Source organism: Miniopterus schreibersii (genome assembly GCF_964146895.1).
Source record: "Miniopterus schreibersii genome assembly, chromosome: 5".
NCBI lineage: Eukaryota > Metazoa > Chordata > Mammalia > Chiroptera > Miniopteridae > Miniopterus > Miniopterus schreibersii.
The window spans coordinates 49,494,789-49,513,708 of record NC_138106.1 but is presented as its reverse complement, the minus strand read 5'-3'; positions in this window follow the sequence as shown (position 1 = coordinate 49,513,708).

Genomic DNA, 18,920 nt, shown 5'->3' with positions numbered 1-18,920 from the left:
AAGGCACAATGGACCTCCAAAAGGATAAAGAACTCAGCTCAAGTTAGAAGACCTGGGCTGGAGCCCTGTATTTCCACTTGTTAACTGTGAGATAGCACATTGCCTAACCTCCCTGATCCTCAGTTTCTTAATCTCTAAAGTGAGGGGATAATTTCTGTCCTTCCTGTCTCATAGTCTGGCTATGAGGATGAAATGAGACAAGTATGTGAAAGTGTTTTATAAATCATGAAACGCTACATAGGTAACGCGACCAGTGGGCACCATGGGCCTTCTATGACTCCATTTCTCTCAGCTGCTGCTAAAGGCACCTCATGCTCTGTGAGTTCCTTTCTTTCTCAGTCTAGGAGACGCCTGGGAGCTGGCTCACCCAGGGCATGCCTCTGTCTCTACACTGGATGTTACCCGCAGCGCCCCAGAACCAAAGGCTCTGTTCTTTCAGTAAATGCCTCCAGAGCAGAGAGCCCCGCTGTTCTCTGTGACCCATTCCAGTGTTCAACTGTTGTGAGATCTCGGGAAGTGGGCCTCACAATGACCTTAGATACGACCTTGGCAGTTTGTTTATTTCCTCTGGCTCCTACTGATTAGAGGTGGGTGATAGCCACTCACCAAGTTTTCCACTTAAAAGTATGCTTTCAAATGCTTGACCATAATAGCCCCTTAACCTATGCTTATCTAGACCTAATAATTTAAAATACATTTTATACACTCACTTACTTGATTATAATCTTCTCCAAATGTTTTATAATCTCTTCTACTTGACCCCCTGCTCTTCAACCCCCTCCCTAAAGAACACCCCTTCACAGTGCTCCCCTCTCCTTTCTAGGCACGCACCTCTCTCCCCTAAGAACTTTTCATCTTCAGTTCACCAACATTTGAATAGCTGCACAAGCACAAAATGTTCGATTCAGGGACAGTGTCTGTGGGAAGGATTGCTTTGTTAGTTTCCAGAGAAATGTGAAGCTTAATTTAGAAAGTCGTATAACAATTCTTCTGGTTCTGGAAGTCACAGGGATTATGGATTGCACTGCAGAGGCAACTTGCCTGATGATGTTAGCACTTTGCTGCACTGGGTTTTTCTGCAGCACTTTCATTTTTATTCCTGTTCAGAGACACAGTGGATCAGTCTACTAGAAGCATTTGCTCCGTGAGGACAGGGCTCATGTCTTGTTCAGTCTCTTTGTGGCCAGGGCCCACCAAGGGCAAACAGGGGGGTAAGTATCTTTAAATGTTGGATTGCATTGTATTGCCTGTCTGCCCCCTATTTCCTACTTTGGTCTTAAACATGGTCCAAATAGGTTCTAGAACTAGGAAATGATAAATGGTTACCAAGTATTGAGTATGGGAGGGCAGGTGTGATTAGATCACACCTCTACCACCTTCCTTGACTCCAAAAGGCTTAAACAAAGTTCAAGGGCTAAGACTGAAGAATATCGTGTCCAACTAGATCTAATGTGACCATGTGTCCCTCAGGGACATGCATGATTAGGATCTGAAAAATAATGAGAACCTGGACAGAACAGGATAGATTTGGAGGTAGGGACCATGAAATGTAGAAATGGTGGGATACATTACGACCACCTCCTTAGCTGTAGTATTTGGGGCTGGAGCTGAGACAGGCTTCTGCTGAGTAATACTGCCCTGGAGCCATCTGTGGGCTGGACGTACTCAGGGTTCTCACTTGGCTTTTGTGGGCTCCAGGCAAAGCACCCTTCCATTAGATGCTGGGGATGCTTCTTGACTGTCATGGAATGTTCTGGAACCTTAAAACACACACTCAGTTACACTTCTTGATTCCCAGGGCTGAAAAGCCCAGAAAAAGAATTTAAACTCTGTCCCCACCAAGGGGTTAGATATATAGAGATTGTGTTATGAGCTGGAGGTCCCCAGAGGTCAATCTGGAGAGAAGACAATAAGGAAGATCCCCAAGAGAAAGTCACTGTGAGTGAAGGTTCTCTGGCAGAGGACTGGATCCAGCTGGAGCACCTGAATACTAGAGGACAAGAGGCCCTGGGCAGAGGGCAAAGCTGAGTCCCTCCTTTCTCACCTGGAGCCTCTCAGCCCCCAATCCTGAGTTTCAATGTGTCTGGGAAAGGATGGGGCTGGGTCTTAAGAAACAAAACTGAGTCATTAGAGGTACAACTCTTCTGATGTGGGCTTCTTCTCTAAGAGACCTGGAAGGCCTTGTCCTGCCAGTCAGGGAGGGAGATGACCACTGGAGGTCAATGGTTTGGGAAAGGTGGGCAGCAGCTGGCAGCCACCCGGCAGGAGAGAGACTGTAGGCCGGCAAGGGCAACAGGCCTGGAGAATAGAGGTGGGAGAATATACACGAAGAACATGACTGCACAGCTAATGGTGCAGAATTAGCCACTTATGCTGTATAGCATATTCTACATAGTCTAAATTTTCTTCCAAGTGTTAGTTTTCGACAGATCTTGAAATCTTTCAGAGCTCAGCCTGTGGATGGATTCATCTCCACTTATTTTTCATTAATATTTACTAGTGAGTCTAGGATGATACAGAGACATAACAAAAAAGAAGCATAGACAGAAACCCAGATTCGGAGAAAACCAGAATTACCAAAAGAAATAAATACACACAAAGAGACACAGTACTGAGTTTGAGAAAATGGATTAGAGATAGAGAAACACAGAGAGGAAGCAATTTGGGAGAGGGAGGGAGGAAGGGAGAGATTGAGACCTATTAAAACGGTATTATGGAAGAAGCTAGCTGGATCTCCCAAGATGAGGATCAGGGCGTCTGCGATTAAAAACTCAAGAAAAACCACAAAGGCCCATTGTTTCGTTTGTCAGGAGGTTTGGGCTCCAGGCAACGTCGGCGCTGGCTTCCTGAGACACTGCCTGAGCGCCCCCTGCTGGCCTCTCTGTAGAATTTCACCCTCTGGATCCAAGGTGCAATGGGATTACGTAAGTCTTCCTGAATTTTGCCCCACCCCCGCTTCTTTCCTTTATTTCTTTAATTTTCCAAGTTCTTCCTGTTTTTTTTCCTAAGCTGATGTCTAATGCTGGGGCTTGAATGTCCTCACTGATTGCCACGGTCCTCTCTGCCAGCGAGGGCAGTCCTGAGAGACCCGTCCTAATGAGGGTGCCCACAGGAGGCTGGCTGAGCAAACATTTATTGAACACATGCCACATGCAAAGCACTGTGGAAAGGCCTGAAGGGAGCTCATTTGGCCTTTAGTCTTCTTGCCTCAAAAGTGACTGCTACAATTAAACTGGCCTTCTGGGGTTCGCCTGAGGGCAGGCCCCTGTCCAGATCTGACCCACTGGACAAGCTTCCAAAATAAGTCCTGAGAGGAGCCTTGAGTCCTGTGGGGCACCAACAGTGTGGGCACCCTCTCCTCCTTCGTTTCCTTCTCTTTCACCCCGTTCCTCTTCTTTGCAATGTGCAAAGCCCCTGGGGCTGGAAGGAGAGAAACACAAGCCTCCCCGAATGCTAAGTGGATTTTACTGCTAAGAATAGCCTTTATCTCTGGGCGGAAAGGCAGAAGACCTGGTCCTCTCTCCTCTCTCTCTCTTGGCTGAAGGTTGATTTTAAAGGGACAGCACCCAGTCATAGGGAGACAGTGCGCCCTGGCTTTCCTATGGTGACTGAGTTCAGAGTCACAAAGCCTGGAGAGGGGCAATGTGATAGGACAGCACAAAAGTCCATGGGATCACAGAGAGGGGGAAGGGGGAGACAAGAGGGCAATGGGGGGGGGAGAGCAGGACACAGAATCTCCATGGCACCCTGAGCCCTGGCTCCTGCAGCCCCAAGCAGACTGACGGGGCTGGCCCTGGGATCAGCAATGGAGCCCCCCCCCCCCCCCCGGCTGTACATGGGGATCACCTTGGGGGACAGGGACAGATTTCTAGACCTCTGGCTAAGATTATGCTCACAATAAGGAACCCTAGTACCTCCCCTCAGAGGTTAGAAACCTAAATCATGTCGCTGAAAATTGAGTTTCCTTTCATAAAAGTGCTGTTTCTCTCTAGGGCAGAACCTATAAATGTTCCTAAAACATTAGGTCAGAGGCATGGGGTTATTTTCAAGGACTCTGGTCCGTTTCCTTTGTTAGTTACAGTTATTTGCTCTGTGGAAAGCAGCAATGGCTCTCTGGGAAACAGAGTCACTATTTTTAGTCCCCTGATTGCCCTTGACCGCTGTTTCTGTCTTTTATCTACCTCCCCTCCCCTCGCTTCTCTCCTTTTCTCTTATCACTGGTTCAGTCTTTTGCTCACACTGTCTCCTTGTCTCCCCCGGGCTCTGGCTTCCTTCCCCACTCACCTTTCCTGCCCCTCCTGGACCTGCTCCCTGGTCAGAGTGCCGACGTGGAAGGAAGGGGTGAGAGGGTTGCTGTGTCTGCTTGGGGTCCCCAAATGTCTGATGCCCTGCAGAGTACTTTAAACAGACACTGACCAAAGTCAAGAAGAATCAGGCTCTGGGCCTTTCTTTACTGAACAGTCTATAAACCACTTCTGGAAAACAACTAGACAGCCCACAAATTGTATTATCTCCTATCCTGACTAGCCCTTGTTCACCTCTAGTATAGAGAAGTATTTTAGTAACTCATGAGTCAGTAGGAGCAGAGGCCTTGGTAGGCACTGCTTAAATACAAGTAATGGTTGTTTATCACGAAAGAGAATGGCTCATAAATAACTGAAACTGGCCCCGTTCTGTTTCTGTTGAGTAAAAGGGAAAAAACCCACAAACGTCAAAATGTAAAAAGTAAAAGAGGAACACCCTGTAGAAGATGCTATTTCTTGGTATTGCTGCAGCTGAATAAATCGGAACAATTTCCAAAATGCCCCTGGAGAAGAGCTGATTTTAGAAGAAACCTGCTCAGCTGCTCCGTGTTGTGGGTCCGGGCTGCCCGTGACCAGCAGAGGGCAGACTTTAGTTACAAACCAAAGCTGCAGTGGGGACGGTGGGAAAAGGGCAACTGAGGATTCCAAGGTTGCCAGTGCTTAGCCCATGTTTACGCACATCCCGAAATCACAGTCCAAGACGTCCAACAGGACACGGCAGTGATTGTTAAGAAATAAGTGGTTTCTTTGGGGGTGAAATGTTCTGAAATAAGTAGTGATGTACAACTTTACAAATATACTAAAAACTAGCAAATTACTGAATTGCACACTTTAATAGGGTGAATAATCTCAAGGAAACTGTTATTTTTAAAAAAAGAATTTGTGCCCTGCTAGTGTGGCTCAGTGGTTGAGTGTCGACCCATGAACCAGGGGGTCACAGTTCGATTCCCAGTCAGGGCACTTGCCTGGGTTTCCAGCTCGATCCCCGGTAGGGGGCATGCAGGAGGCAGCTGATCAGTGATTCTCTCTTATCACTGATGTTTCTATCTTTCCTCTCTCTGAAATCTATAAAAACATATTAAAGAAAAAAAAGAATTTGACTAGGGTAGATGTTTTAGAGGGAAACTCAGAGCAGGAAATAAGGAGAATATAAAGAGAATATCTGAATTCTGGAAAAGCCTGTTCTAGCTCCAAGCACCAAAAAAAAAAAAAAGAAAGAAAGAAAAAAAAAGAAGTATTTTGGGTGAAAACAGAAGATTTAGTGCAGGCTGAAAATAGAGATAGCCAAACTCAGTGTAGGAAGCAAGGAGAATTACCCACAAAGTTGAACTGACCCCGCATTTTCTCCAACTGACCTACTTGTAAAGAGTTGATACCTCTCCGGTTCTACTGACATGGTAATGTGGGTGCTATTTCACTCAAGGCAAGGGAACCAAGCTTGTGTTGATGTCATGGTGACTTTCTATGCAGTGAGAAATAAGGGAGAATCACACTTCTCAGGCCATAGTAACAAGAAAGATTTCCTAAGCTCTTAAGAGCTGACAAGAAAGGGAGGTGATAATATTTAAGTCGCCAGTTCAGTGGCTGGGGGCCTCACAGTCACACCTGAGGGCCAGGTATGTTCTCAATAATGCCCACAGGGTCTAGAGATTGACTCTGTTCCTCCTGTAGCCCCACGCACCTTGCAGAGGCCGAGCTCATGAGAAGCCTTAGTAAGTACTTGGAGAAGTGGAGGAATGGGGAAATAGGTGAGCACAGAACTGAGAAGGCCCAGTGAAGTACTCTGGGATGAGGGGAGCCGTGTACAGCCTTGGTCAGCACGTCAGAAAGGAACTAGCCCTGAGCGAGAAAGACGAGGAGGAATGACTCCATTCGTCCACTTTTTATCAGAACGGCCCATTCACAGGTGCCCGGCCTGCCTTGTTGAAGCAGAGCAAGGCCAGGGCACACCTGAGCATGCCCTTCCCGGACAGCATGCTTCACGCATCTGTCATTTCTTATCTCCATCCAGTTCCTGGACAGAAACTATAACACATCACTCTCACTGTGTGCAATCCAGTCATAATTGGTTTTGCTTCTAAATGCACTGTGAAGAAACTCTATGAGAATGCCTTTTAAAACTAGTGTTTACTGATTAAAAAATAAAAATAAAACAGCTGTCTCTTCTGTAATTGCTTATGGGGACCAGGGAGAGCAATGAAACTGGAGCATGATAAAACATTTTCCAGTCCTGTGTTTTTCTCTAAGACTGGTCCCCTGGGTGAATGTTAGGCATTTGGGGGAACTAGGGACTGTATCTAACTACGTCTTACAAAACCTGCTTAATTATAGATTCAACCAAGACGGGAACTTAGTAACTAATTATGTAGCTAGGGCTTCAAATAGACATTGGAACCAGAGCTCATAACACTTCCTGTTATGTAGTAAATAAGTTAAAAACAGCTGGCCGAATAGCCATGGTTTGTAACAAACTGTATGAGTTCAGTGTTAGGAAGAATTGGGCTTGGGAGCTGGGTAGGTCTGCATTTGACACTTGGCCGTTTCCTTCAGTTTTTCGCTTAGTAAAGGTATTGATCACCTTCTGTGGATCCGGCACTAAGTTAGGCTTTGGCAACAGAAACATGAATGAGAAAGTCAGTCTCCGTCCTTGGGACTGTAAACTCCCCACCTTTACAAAACACCTATAACTTTAAAAAGGGCTAAGCCTCTCTTCATCTAGATCTGTAAAATGGGGGAGAGGGTGTGTGATGAAACTCATTTGAAAGTTGTAAGGATTGAATTGAATAACATAAACAGAATGCCTAGGATACTGCATTTTTAATAAATGGTGCTTCCTTGCCCTGGCTGGTGTGGCTCAGTTGGCTGGAGCGTCGTCTTGGACACCGAGAGGTGGAGGGTTTGATTCCCCATCAGGGCACATACCTGGGTTGCAGGTTCAATTCCCCAGTTAGGACGCATACTGGAAGCAACCTATCGATGTTTCTCTCTCTCTCTCTCTTCCCCCCCCTTCCTCTCTCTAAATCAATTAAAAAAGCATATCCTGGGGTGAAGATATTTAAAAAAATGGTGCTTCCTTTCCTCTTCTCTGCACTCTCTTGGTATAATTTTCATTTGCTACTATATGCTACTATGTTTATTTGAACCTTCCTAGCTTAAAATGAGACCGAATGGGCCAGGGTTTTGAATGGAAACATCAAAGCAAATCCCTCAAATGGTACCTGTTGCAGTTGGGAACGTAGGTTGGCATCAGAGAGATCTTCATTAGAAGGCAGCTCTGCCATTTGCTGACTTGGGGCAAGTTATTTAACCTCTCTAAGCTTTCATTTCTTTCTCTGTAGAGTGAGGCTATAACTCCACCCTCCTGGAGTTGTTGGGAAATTCAATAAGATACTATATGTAAACACTTAACCGGGTGTCTGGTATGTAATAGATGCTTGGTAGAAGTTATTATTTGTCTGTCTTACTCTTTGAATATCAATTTTTACAACTCACACTGGTCTGGAATAGCATCACACCCAACTCCTCATTTTATATATGAGGAAATTGAAGCCCAGGGTGGTTTGGCCAAGTCCTACAGTTAGTGGAGAACTGGAGCCTCTGATGCCTGCCCCGGTGTTCTTTTTCCCTAGTTCATGTTCAGGGGTGGGTTTGACTAGTGTGTTGGTTTCTGCGAACATTAAGCTCACACATGCGGGATGTGGTGGGAAAGCATCTTCCCTCCCTGGGCCGCAGTTTCTTTATGGAAACTGATGAAGTTGGCTAAATGATTCCACTCAAGGTTCTAAGACATGTTGTCTTTTTGAAGAGAAATTAGGGAACACAGGTAACTATAAACAACTTCATCTGGCCATTACTTAGGTCATGTTCCTACTCTATTTAAACGATTAGACAAGCAGATAAAGGGTTCTCCTCTATGCTCTCCCCTACGAGGCAACCGTGCCTGACCTTAGGGGTGGCTCCCTCTCAACAGCAGTGATTTTCGAACTGCAGATCATAACCTATTAGTGAGTCTCAAAATAAATTTAGTGGTTCAGCATTTTAAAAAATGAAATAGAGGAGAAGTAAAACTACCAGAGTGCATCACAAGTAGTAATAATAAGCATTATTTTTGAAATCTTTGTTACATGTGTCATATGTGTGTGTTGGTTTCTGTACTGTGATGTCACAATTTTAAAATGTATTTTCTACCATGGGCTGTGGTCCAAAATAATTGAAAGCTACTGCTTTAAGATATACTCTATGTTGCCTGCAATGAAAGATATTTCTCACTTTTTAATTATACATTCTTTCATTCAACAAATATTTATTGAGCAACTATTACATGCCAGGTACTGTTCTAGGCACTTAGAATGCAGCACTGGATAAAAGAGGAAAAACTTCCTGTGCTCATGGGGCTTACACTCTGGTGGGGGAAACACAAGCAAAGGTAAGGTACAAAATTTAGGAAATGTATATAAGGAGGAAAGAAGGAAGAATGAAAAGAAGAAAGAAAGGGAGGAAGGGAGAAAGAAATGTAGGCCATTCATAATCGTACAACCCAGAGAAAACACTGTTAGCATTTTGGTTTATGTTTTCACAGACTTTTTCTTCGTAAGCATATGCTATTTATCTTGCCATTTAGAGCACTTCAGGGTAATTGGTGTCACATAAATGTACAGGATGGACGCTGAACAAAATCCAGTGACCAAAATCCAGCCCTCTGAAGCATGAAAGGAGAGCCATTGCTTTGCTCTCCCTCTGCTTCCCCCTCCCTCTTCCTTTCATCCCACAGCAGTCTCCACGTCGCTGCTTCTCTCTTTTCTGTGGCAATTACACTGCCAGGACTTCACATGTGGAGACAGAGACTGTTGTATGTGAAATAGGAATAGTGCTCGCTGACTCAGCACACTGGGCAGTCCTGTGTCAGGGTTCTGCTGAATATTGACCTTTAATGACTTCAATGATTTTATAGATTTTTTTTTTTTTTTAATTTGAAATTTAAAGAGGTTGTGACTCGCCCAAGGTCTCACGTGGAAAGTAGTCAGGAGTCTGAAATGCGCTATGCTCCATGGTGTGAGGGCTTTGGTGTGGCCATCTCCATCTGCCATGCATTTCAGATTTCTTTCTTATTGTGCTAACATAGTTTTTTAAATTGTCAAGATACGGGCTGTTGGAGTTGTTTTATGTTGTTGTTTCCTAGGAGGCATAAACTGGTTAGACTTATCTTGGCTTGAGAGACCATTCATTTAGCACATCTCCTTGGATTTTGTGACTACCATGCTAAAAGTCTTAAAAATAAATGTAATGGGAAGCTGCACTTGGGTCCAGCAGATGAGAAGATGGAACTGGATCCTTTCCAAAGCCAGTATTTTCACTTGGATGTTTCTGGCTCTCTCATTTACTTTAATAAGCTATTTCATAAGCTAACTTTCTCTTTAAAGACACCTTTTTTAAGGGGAGATGGTTCAGGTTTCTCACTGTGGTCAGTGGGGCCTCAGGATTTTCAGAACATATTTGGACCATGCTTGGAGATCTAGTGGAAGCTGGTCCTCCCCTCCTCCCCTGCTCAGAGCAGGGGGAGAGCCTGCGTAAGATTTTATGTGAAAGAAAGGCTCTGCTGTGTTTTGTTTGTTTGTTTGTTTGCATTTAAAGATCACCAGAACATCTAGATGATCTGAAAGGACCTTTCTTATTCTAACATTTTATAACTTCTAAGTTCAAAGACTGGCTCCTGATTTTTCTTTTAGAGGTGTCTTTGCCCTTACGGACACACTCACCGATCATGCCTTAATTATAAATGCTTTCCCTGCTGACCTTAGCTGACTGCTAACTATGTCTTCTGCTGGCTATAAAGATCCTGGAAATGAGCGTGTCTGGTAATCCTGCCCTAATAGCATTGCCACCAGCAGGGGAGAACATTTGCAGCAGGGCTCAACTGCTGACCATGGATTTTACTTATTTATTTATTTGTAACTTGCAGGCGTGCGTTCCAACTACTTTGCAAAAGCAGTTCCAGAGTCGTCGCGGGCCCTGCCGCACAGCGGCCCCCTCACTGGGATGCTGCGGTCCGGCTAGGGGCAGGCACCCTGCGGCGCCCCCCCCCCGACTGCTCCCCACCCGCAAGCAGCTATGCGGGTCGGAGCTCACGTTCGCTCCCGCACGTTTCTCTTTTCTGGCTGCCTGGGCCTGCAAAGGCGCTTGAATGCCCGTGATCTCTGGCTGCCATGCGAGCGGGGCTGAGCCAGCCCGTGCCAGCCCGGCCCTTCCTAGGCGCCCAGCCCTTCTGGCAGGTGCAGGTTTACTTCACACGCAACGGGGCTGCTTTGCCCGAGTGGAGCAAGAGCAATCTTCCTTGACAAAGGACTGATGTGGACTTTCATCTAAAATTCACTAGTGCTAAAAGCAGGCAGACATAAATCAACATCTCTACTCACTGCAGGTCAGCAAGGCTCAGGAATTCGCTGCAGGATGTGTGAAGTCAGGATGGAGGATGGAGAAGGCGAACAGAGTCGGGGCTTCTTATGTGTCACACTGAGTGTCCTCTAACCTCCTTCCATGCCAGGCAGCGCTCTGACCCCTGTTTGTTAGAGGAAGAAACTGAGGCTCCGAACCTACAGTGAGGAAGAGGCAGACGCAGAAATTGGACTTGTTCTGTCTGGCCCCAAATGCCATGTTCTTTCCACTCCGCCACGCTGCCTCCTTGATGAGCATGCTGACTCATCGGGGAAGTTATGTAAACTTGCAAATCGCAAGGAGATGCCCAGATAATGTGGCTGCACGGAGAAGAACAAAGCAGCCCTGGCCGGTGTGGCTCAGTTGGTTGAGCATCGCACTGGGCACCGAAAGGTCGCCAGTTCAATTCCTGGTCAGGGCACATGCCCAAGCTGTGGGTTCAGTCCCCGGTTGGGGTTCATAGGGGAGGCAACCAATTGATGGGTTTTTTTGGTTTTTTTTCTCTCTCTCTCCCTCTCCCTTCCTCTCTCACTCTAAAACCATATTTTAAAAAAACACGGAACAAAGTATTGCCACAATAGCTTTGGTGCAGTGGCATTAGTGGAGAGAGGCAGTCCACAGACTGGGAAGAGTTATGCAAAACTCTTGAGAACTAAGGGCTGCCCAGTGAAATCTATGTGAGATAATCATTTGTCCCTTCCCCTCCCTACTTGTTCTGTAAATAAACATGGCTTTAATTATAAACATAAATAAAGCTACCTGTCTATTGAATTCACCAGCAGTTACTCAAAGTCCAATGCCGACTTTGGCCACCTGCAGAAGGTATCCAAAGGTGTCTGGGATCAGGTTTGTCTTCAGCATCATCCACATGCCTTTTCCATTGAACAGAGGAGTGCCAGATCACAGTTACACTTTGAGGAGTTATCCCTGGCCTCTGTGAGGGGAGACAGCAAGAAGGGAGGCAATGCAGTGGCCGCTATTTGTGCCCTGCCCGTGTACCCTTGGTGTTCACCACTGCACACGGAAAACCTGTGACCCTCTGTGCTCTGGCTGGCAGTGAGCTCATCCCAACACAGCGCAGAAATGCTGGGGAGTTCATGCCCGAGAGCAGCCACGAACCGATGATGGGCAGAGAGTTGATAGATAACTCGAGGTGTGTTCTGTACCGTCTCCCAGAGCTTCTGAGAGGGATGGGGCTCCCGCATCCTGCAGGGCCTGATCACACACGCTGGACGCATCGCCTCTTTCACCTCCGTCTCACTCCCCGACTCAGCTGCCAGGGTCTCCCGGGACTGCCTCTCGAGTAAATTATTTCTACCCAAATCTTTGTCTCAGGCTCTGTTTCTGGAGAAACTCAAATGAACCCTATTCAATACCTTCTGTAGAGGTAGATAATGGAGGCCTTGATGAAGGGAGGAGGACTGGGAATGGGAAGGAGGGGGTGATATGAGCAATATTTACCCTGTGATTTAGGACTTCAAAACTGGTTAAATGGCACTCCAGAGAGAGGTGAGGGGGGAAAAGACTCTACAAGGATTCTAGGTCTTGAGCTTGAACTCCTGGATGGGTGCTGACTCCTTGAACTGAACTAGGGAATAGCTTTTGGGGGTAAGAAATAAATTCTATTTCATATAAGTAGGAGAAAGTGGCATCTGGCTCTGTGATGTCATTTGCAAGAGTGAAAGTACTGCCTTTGCCAAAAGCATCTTCCCAGACTGCTTACCATAGTGCTTGAAATTCTATATTACTCATTTCTTTGGCTGGCTTTTTCCAGAGTCCTATTTTTAAAATGCTCCTGAGATTATTGATAACTTTGTTACGTGTGGTAATAGCATTGTGGTTATGTAGGAAAAAAACTCCTTAACTGTTAGAAATCCATGCTGAAGTATTTATGGGTGAAATGAAACACTGTCAGGAATTGCTTTAAAATAATCCAGCAAAAAGAAAAGTGAAATGTACAAGTAGGGGAATAGATAAAAAGGACACACTGGCAAAATATTTAAAATTATAAAAGCTCAGGGATGAGTACATGGGGTTCATTGCACCATTTTGTCTACTTTTCTGTGTTGTTGAAATTTTCCATAACAAAAAATAGACGTTACCCTGATAGTTTAAAAATGCTCCTGAGAGGATATCATCTTCAACGGTCTTTAACACTTGTGAAGAACAACCACAAAAGTGTGTTTTAAAACTCTGGTTGGGTTTTATATTTTTAGAATATTTACAAGAAAAGGAAGGCTGGTCCTTTTAAGAAACAGACTTGTTAGGAGCTGGATATTAAAAGAGAGAAGAAACTAGGATTCCGATATAGAATATTCTACATTTTGCCAACTGTTTAACCCTTCCCACCATTCTCCGGAAAGGAAGATGGCATCTAACGACATTTGATTATGCCCCCCAGCACGTCCTACATCTGGAACCCTGTATGCATGATCTCTTTGTATCTTCAAAACTTTGTCTAGGGATCCATTTCACAGATGAGGAAACTGAGACTAGAGATGTCTGGTCTTCTGCCTAAAGACCACAGTTTGATAAACAGGGGAATGGGGCCAGGGGCCTGGGACTGAAGCTTCATGTGACTTGCTCCAGAGCCCACTATGTTCCAGTCTTCAGATTTACTTGCCTCAGTGGTTGGCCTTAGATCAGCCTGCCATTCAGAGAAGAGGTCGCTTGCAAATGGGCTCCCACTGAATTGATTTTTTGGGAAGTGACGTGCTTCTGCTCAGGACAAGCCTAAACCAGGAGAAAATGAGAGTATGCCCTCTTGGACAGGAATGATAGGGAGAAAAGAGTTTGGAGACCAAGTGAGGAGTAACAAGGAAGCCTGGAGCCTGTTTACCCCAGAGCTTTAGGAGCTTGGCAAAGGGTGAGAAAAGCTGGAAGGGGAAGCAGTGCCTGGAGGAACCAGCAAGAGGGAAAAGCAAAGATAAACTGAACTGTAAAAGAGCAAATCACTCTATGAGTAAATGTAAAATGTTCATAAAAGTAGTGTTTATTTAAGTACTTATATATATTTTAAAGCCAGTTTTAAGGTCAAGTAGATAGTTAAGCAAATTGTAAATTATAATTACTTCCTCTTGTTGGAGTACTATGTATCCATAATATTATGGGTATTATTATCTATAATAAAGACTACAGAAAAATGTTTGTTTAAAAACTTAAGCGAAAAAGCAGAGTATGATATATGCATAGTGTGATCACAATTTTCTAAAAAATCCTCTACATGGAAAAAAAGGTTAGAAGAAAAAAATGTCAAAAATCTTGGGATTGTCCTTAGTTTGTAGAAATATATATATTTTTAATACTTAAATTTTTCATTCCATTTTTTTACTTTTCTATAATGACTTGTGTTACTTTTAGAATTTAAAAAAATGTTAAAAAAATAAACCAAAGAACTTCCTTTTACTTTTAATCTTTTTTTAATCCAAGGTAAAGAAAATGCTTATAGGAATAAAGGAAGTTTAAGGTATATATGATTTCATGTTGAGGAAATAAAATAATTTAGTAGAAAATCTGAGAAAGTAATGGTAAGTTATATCTCAGCTGTCCTCAGTTAGCCATATACACACGAAGCAAACCTCATCACTGAGCCTCCACCCCCTTCACTAACCACGTGCCTATGAAACATTGAGAGATCTATTCACCTGAAGATCACACTACGAGAACAGAACATAGACCCCTAGCAATAGGTGTCTCTATCTACCTCAGGTTAAATTCATATGCCAGCATTTTCAGTTAGCCATCTCCTTGGCATTTTTAACAAGTCACAAGAGCTAGACTGTAGCTCTTTCAGAGTTAGTTTTTCAGAGACCAGACTGGTGCTGCGTTTTAGAAAGCCAGAGTCATGCCAGGTAAAAATGTCAAATATATGTTTTACCTGGATAGAGACCTACTCTCCAAGATTGTTAAACCAAATATACTACAGTCACCCACAATATCTGCAGAGCTCCTTCACAAGAAAGAGTGATTTTTGCTGGCTGACTCGGAAATTGAAATATTGGAAATCTATCATTTAGAAACATGACATTAGGTAGTTTTCTTGAAAAGGCCTTTACCAAAACCTAATAAAAGAAGTACAAAAGTTTCTTTATAATTCAGCCAGCACTGGAGCCTGCCCTGCACAGGGTCCTGAGCCAGACTCGTCAGGGGATATGTAGAGTAAGAAACAGAACTTGCTCTTAAAGGAGAGAGTGAAACAACCATAACATTGACTGTAATACTAAGCAGAAGAAAAGAAGTAGTTGGCATATTTAGGGAAGCAAAAAATCACCTCTACTTAAGGGTTTTATGGAAAGGTTTCCAGACCATGGGGCATTTGAAGGGAACCTGAATGAAAATATTTCAGTTGGCCACAGACAGAAGGGAGAGCACAGAATGGCGTTGATGGAGGAAAGAATATCATCAAAGGGAAAAATGAAAAAAAGAGCATGTTCTCTTCCAAATTTTTAAAAATACAAGTGGCCCTGTGAACTAAGGACCCTCGGCATCATGGCGTGGCTTATGGCTGAGACTTGTTTTGTTGAGAACAGACTTGGAGGCAGGCGGAGGAAGAGGCCGATTGGCCAGGGATGCTCCCAGACCAGACTTGGTAAGGGGCAAAAGAGGAGAGATGAGAGGGCCCCTGCTACTGTAGGGATGGAGATAGGAGGAGAAGCAGAGGTGTTAAAGGGGCATTGTTAACATCTGCAATATTTTAAACAAAAATAAACACACACACACAAAAAGAAAAAGTGATTAAGGAAGAGGTGACCCTAAAAAAAGGGGGGGGCATTGCTTTGTGATGTACCCCATCCTCTGTATCTACAAAAAACCTTCAGTAAAAATCTACATTACTGGACAATGTTTTTGGACTTGATTTTTTAATTTGGGGGGTGGAAGGGGGAGGAACGATGGGTATGGAGTATGGCCTGGAGGTGAGCACAGGGTGAAAGCAAAGGCAGCGAGAGGGGTGTAGTCATATTTGATCATATACTCACTTTGAAATGCAGAAAGGCAACTGGTCACTTACTCATTCACTCCTGCTATGATGTGCCAGGCACTGTGCTAGTGTTGGGATGCTGGGTGAGCCAAGGCCAATGTGGTCCTGGTCTTCAAAGAGTCTACATTCAGGGGGAGGGGAGGAAATGGCAGGGATTAACTAAACAATAAAAAATGTAAAATTAGCATTGTAATTAGCGTTATGAGGGAGAGGCCTACAGTGCTATGGAAGCTCACGGGGGATCTGACTTTGTTGGTTAGTGAAGAGCTATGGCACTGAGTGAGCTCTGAGGGTGAGCAGGAATAGAGGGTGTAATGTTTAAGGCACAGTGCAGAGAAGATGCAAATGCCCTGCGCCCGAAGGAAGGAGCTGGAGAGAGGCCAGTGTGGCTGGAGCTCAGACAGTGATGGGGAGCTCGGAGCAGACCTCATCGGGCCTTGAAGTCATGTATGGGTTTAATTAGGGGTGCCAGGACAATGTATAGTTAAAGAGGTCACCCTGCCTGCAGCATGAAAAAGAAGTGGGAGCATGGCAAGTAAATATATGTAAGGAAACCACTGAGGAGGCTATTGCTCTCTGAGGAAGAGGTAATGATGAGGCAGCACTCCATCCGCCCCCAAAAGCAGGGCATAGCCTCAGCCAAGAGGATTAATTGTATGTTAAACTGACAATTTGCAAGAAAATGTCACCTTACACTTTGTAGGAAACTTAGCTTTCCTTTCAAGTACAAATATGTGCTTATATAAGTGACTTTACTAATAAGAACAGATCTATGCCAAGAATAAGACAACAAAATTGTCTTTGCAGAAGAGGAATGCAAAATGTAATATTCATAAGCTTTCGGAAACGTCTACACGACAGATGTGTTTCTAAGTGTACTGTGTATTTTAAGCAGCGATTTTTTATTTTTTGGGGGCCTGGTTGGTTTGTATACAGCACACTAAATGGATGGAGTGAACCAGCCATTATGTAGGAGTTGCTTTGTTTTTATAGTAAAAACAACTCACAGATGCATGGGCATTAAAATGTTTCCATATCACCTTCAATTCATCCTGTGTATTCTAATCTTGCTGAAGAAGAAATTAGCAGCCCACAATGGCACTGGGAAATGATAATGCTCCTCTGTATTGGAAATAGATCAAGTAGACAAGATGAGTAAAGATGTAAGGGGTCTAAACCACACGATTAACAAGCGTGGTCTAACCGCGCACTGAACACTACAGAATATACATTCTTTTTAAGCTCACATGGAGCTATTGTAAAAATGATTATGTATGAGTACAAGGGGATATTCACTTTGTAATAACTCACTGAACAGCATATGTATGATTTGTAAATTTTTTAATATTTATGTTAATTAAGTCCCAAAGAGAGTCTGGGGAAATTTCAAAGGACTAATATCATACAAAGCTCTCTGACAATAATAGAATTAAATTGGATATTAACAATAAAAACATAGACAAAACAAAATTTCTTGGAAAGTAAAAAATGCATTTCTAAGCTCATGAGTCAAGGAAAAAAACAACGAAAATTATAAGATACTCAAAACTACATGACAATGATACTAATAAAAACTTGTGGATATGTAGCTAAAGTGAAATGTGCAAAAAATTATAAAACAGAAACAAAAATGAAGGAGATAAGCATTCTGTTTAAGAAGCTAAAAAAGAACATTAGGGTAATCTCAAGAAAAATAGAATAAATATAAAAGGAAAAATGACTGAGTAGAGATGATCGACAAAACAAAAATAGGTTCTCTGAAAAAACAAGGTAGACAAAACTCTAGCAGAATGAAGAAAAAAATAAAGCAACAAATAAACAAGATTAGAAACATAAAATAGGACCATCATTATAGACAGTGGAGATAGAAAATATCATAAGATGAGATTAGAAACTCTGTGGCACTAGTTTAAAACAAGATGTTTTAGAAAATGTAAATTACCAAAATTGATTCCAGAAGAAATAGAAAACCTGAACAAACCAACAACCATCACAGAAATTGAATTGATAGCCAAAAGTCTCCCCTGAAAAAGGATGGAAGACCCAGACAGTTTTATAAAATAATTTACCAAATTCCTGTCTTCTAAAAACTGTTTTTGGAGAGTTAAAAAAAAAAAGAAGAAAATCTATCCTACTCATTTCACATAAATGTATTACCCAAACTATATAGGAATAAGAAAAAGAAAATGATAGAGCCTATTCACGTATGAACATAAATTATAAAGTTTTAATAAAATGCCAAAAATTTAATTCATTAGTACATTAAAAAACATACCATGGCCATGAAGTAGAGTTAATTCCAGAATGCAAAATGACTCCACATCAGAACACCTTACCAAGTTTTCCATCTTTTTTTTTTTTTATCATATTAGCAAAGAAAAAAACATATGACGACCAAAAATGTAGAAACAGCATTCAATCAATTATCACTCATTCATGATTAAAAAACAAACTTTTGGCAGAGAATATAAAAGAATTTTCTTAACCTGATAAAGGGCTTGGTAATTTACATTTTCTCAACCCAGGTTAGGAGTTTATTCACAATTCCCTATGATCCTACCCAATGCTCTTCATATTGTTGCAAGCTGGAACTTACCTGCTTCTTACAGTTTCTGTATTTACCTGTCCCTCTTCTGTTCCTTGAAACTCTGCCCCACTCACATAGCTTGACCACCTCTGCACATCTGCACTTCTCTCCTTCTCCAATGCATCCCCCCCTCTTCCAGCCAAATGCAGGTAAATGTACTTAGTCTTTGGACCCATGTCTCAATAAATTCTTTTGGGAGATTTTTTTTTTAGAGAAGTAGGAGTCTTCAAAATATGAAATATTCATTGATGCAATGACCACTTGTGAAACTGCTTCCCATTCTAACTGTTCCATCTATGAACCCTAGTGCCGACACCTACCCCTATCAAAGTCTTGGTCATCCATTTGGAAATATCCAGCCCTCAAATACAATAGAAGTATACTGAAAATCTGGCAAAAGACGTGTAAGTTCATGAAATTGATGAAAGTAATGTTGGTGAACTGCCAGATCCACATGCAAAGTCACTAATAAATGAGGATCTCACAGAGTTGCAAATGAAAAAAAAACCACACAAAATCAATAAGAATGATAATTACACCGATGCTTGCAAAGGAAATAATTTAGTTTTAAAGGATTAAGAGAAGGCCTTGGGAAAACTGGATAAAGCCCTTCAAAACT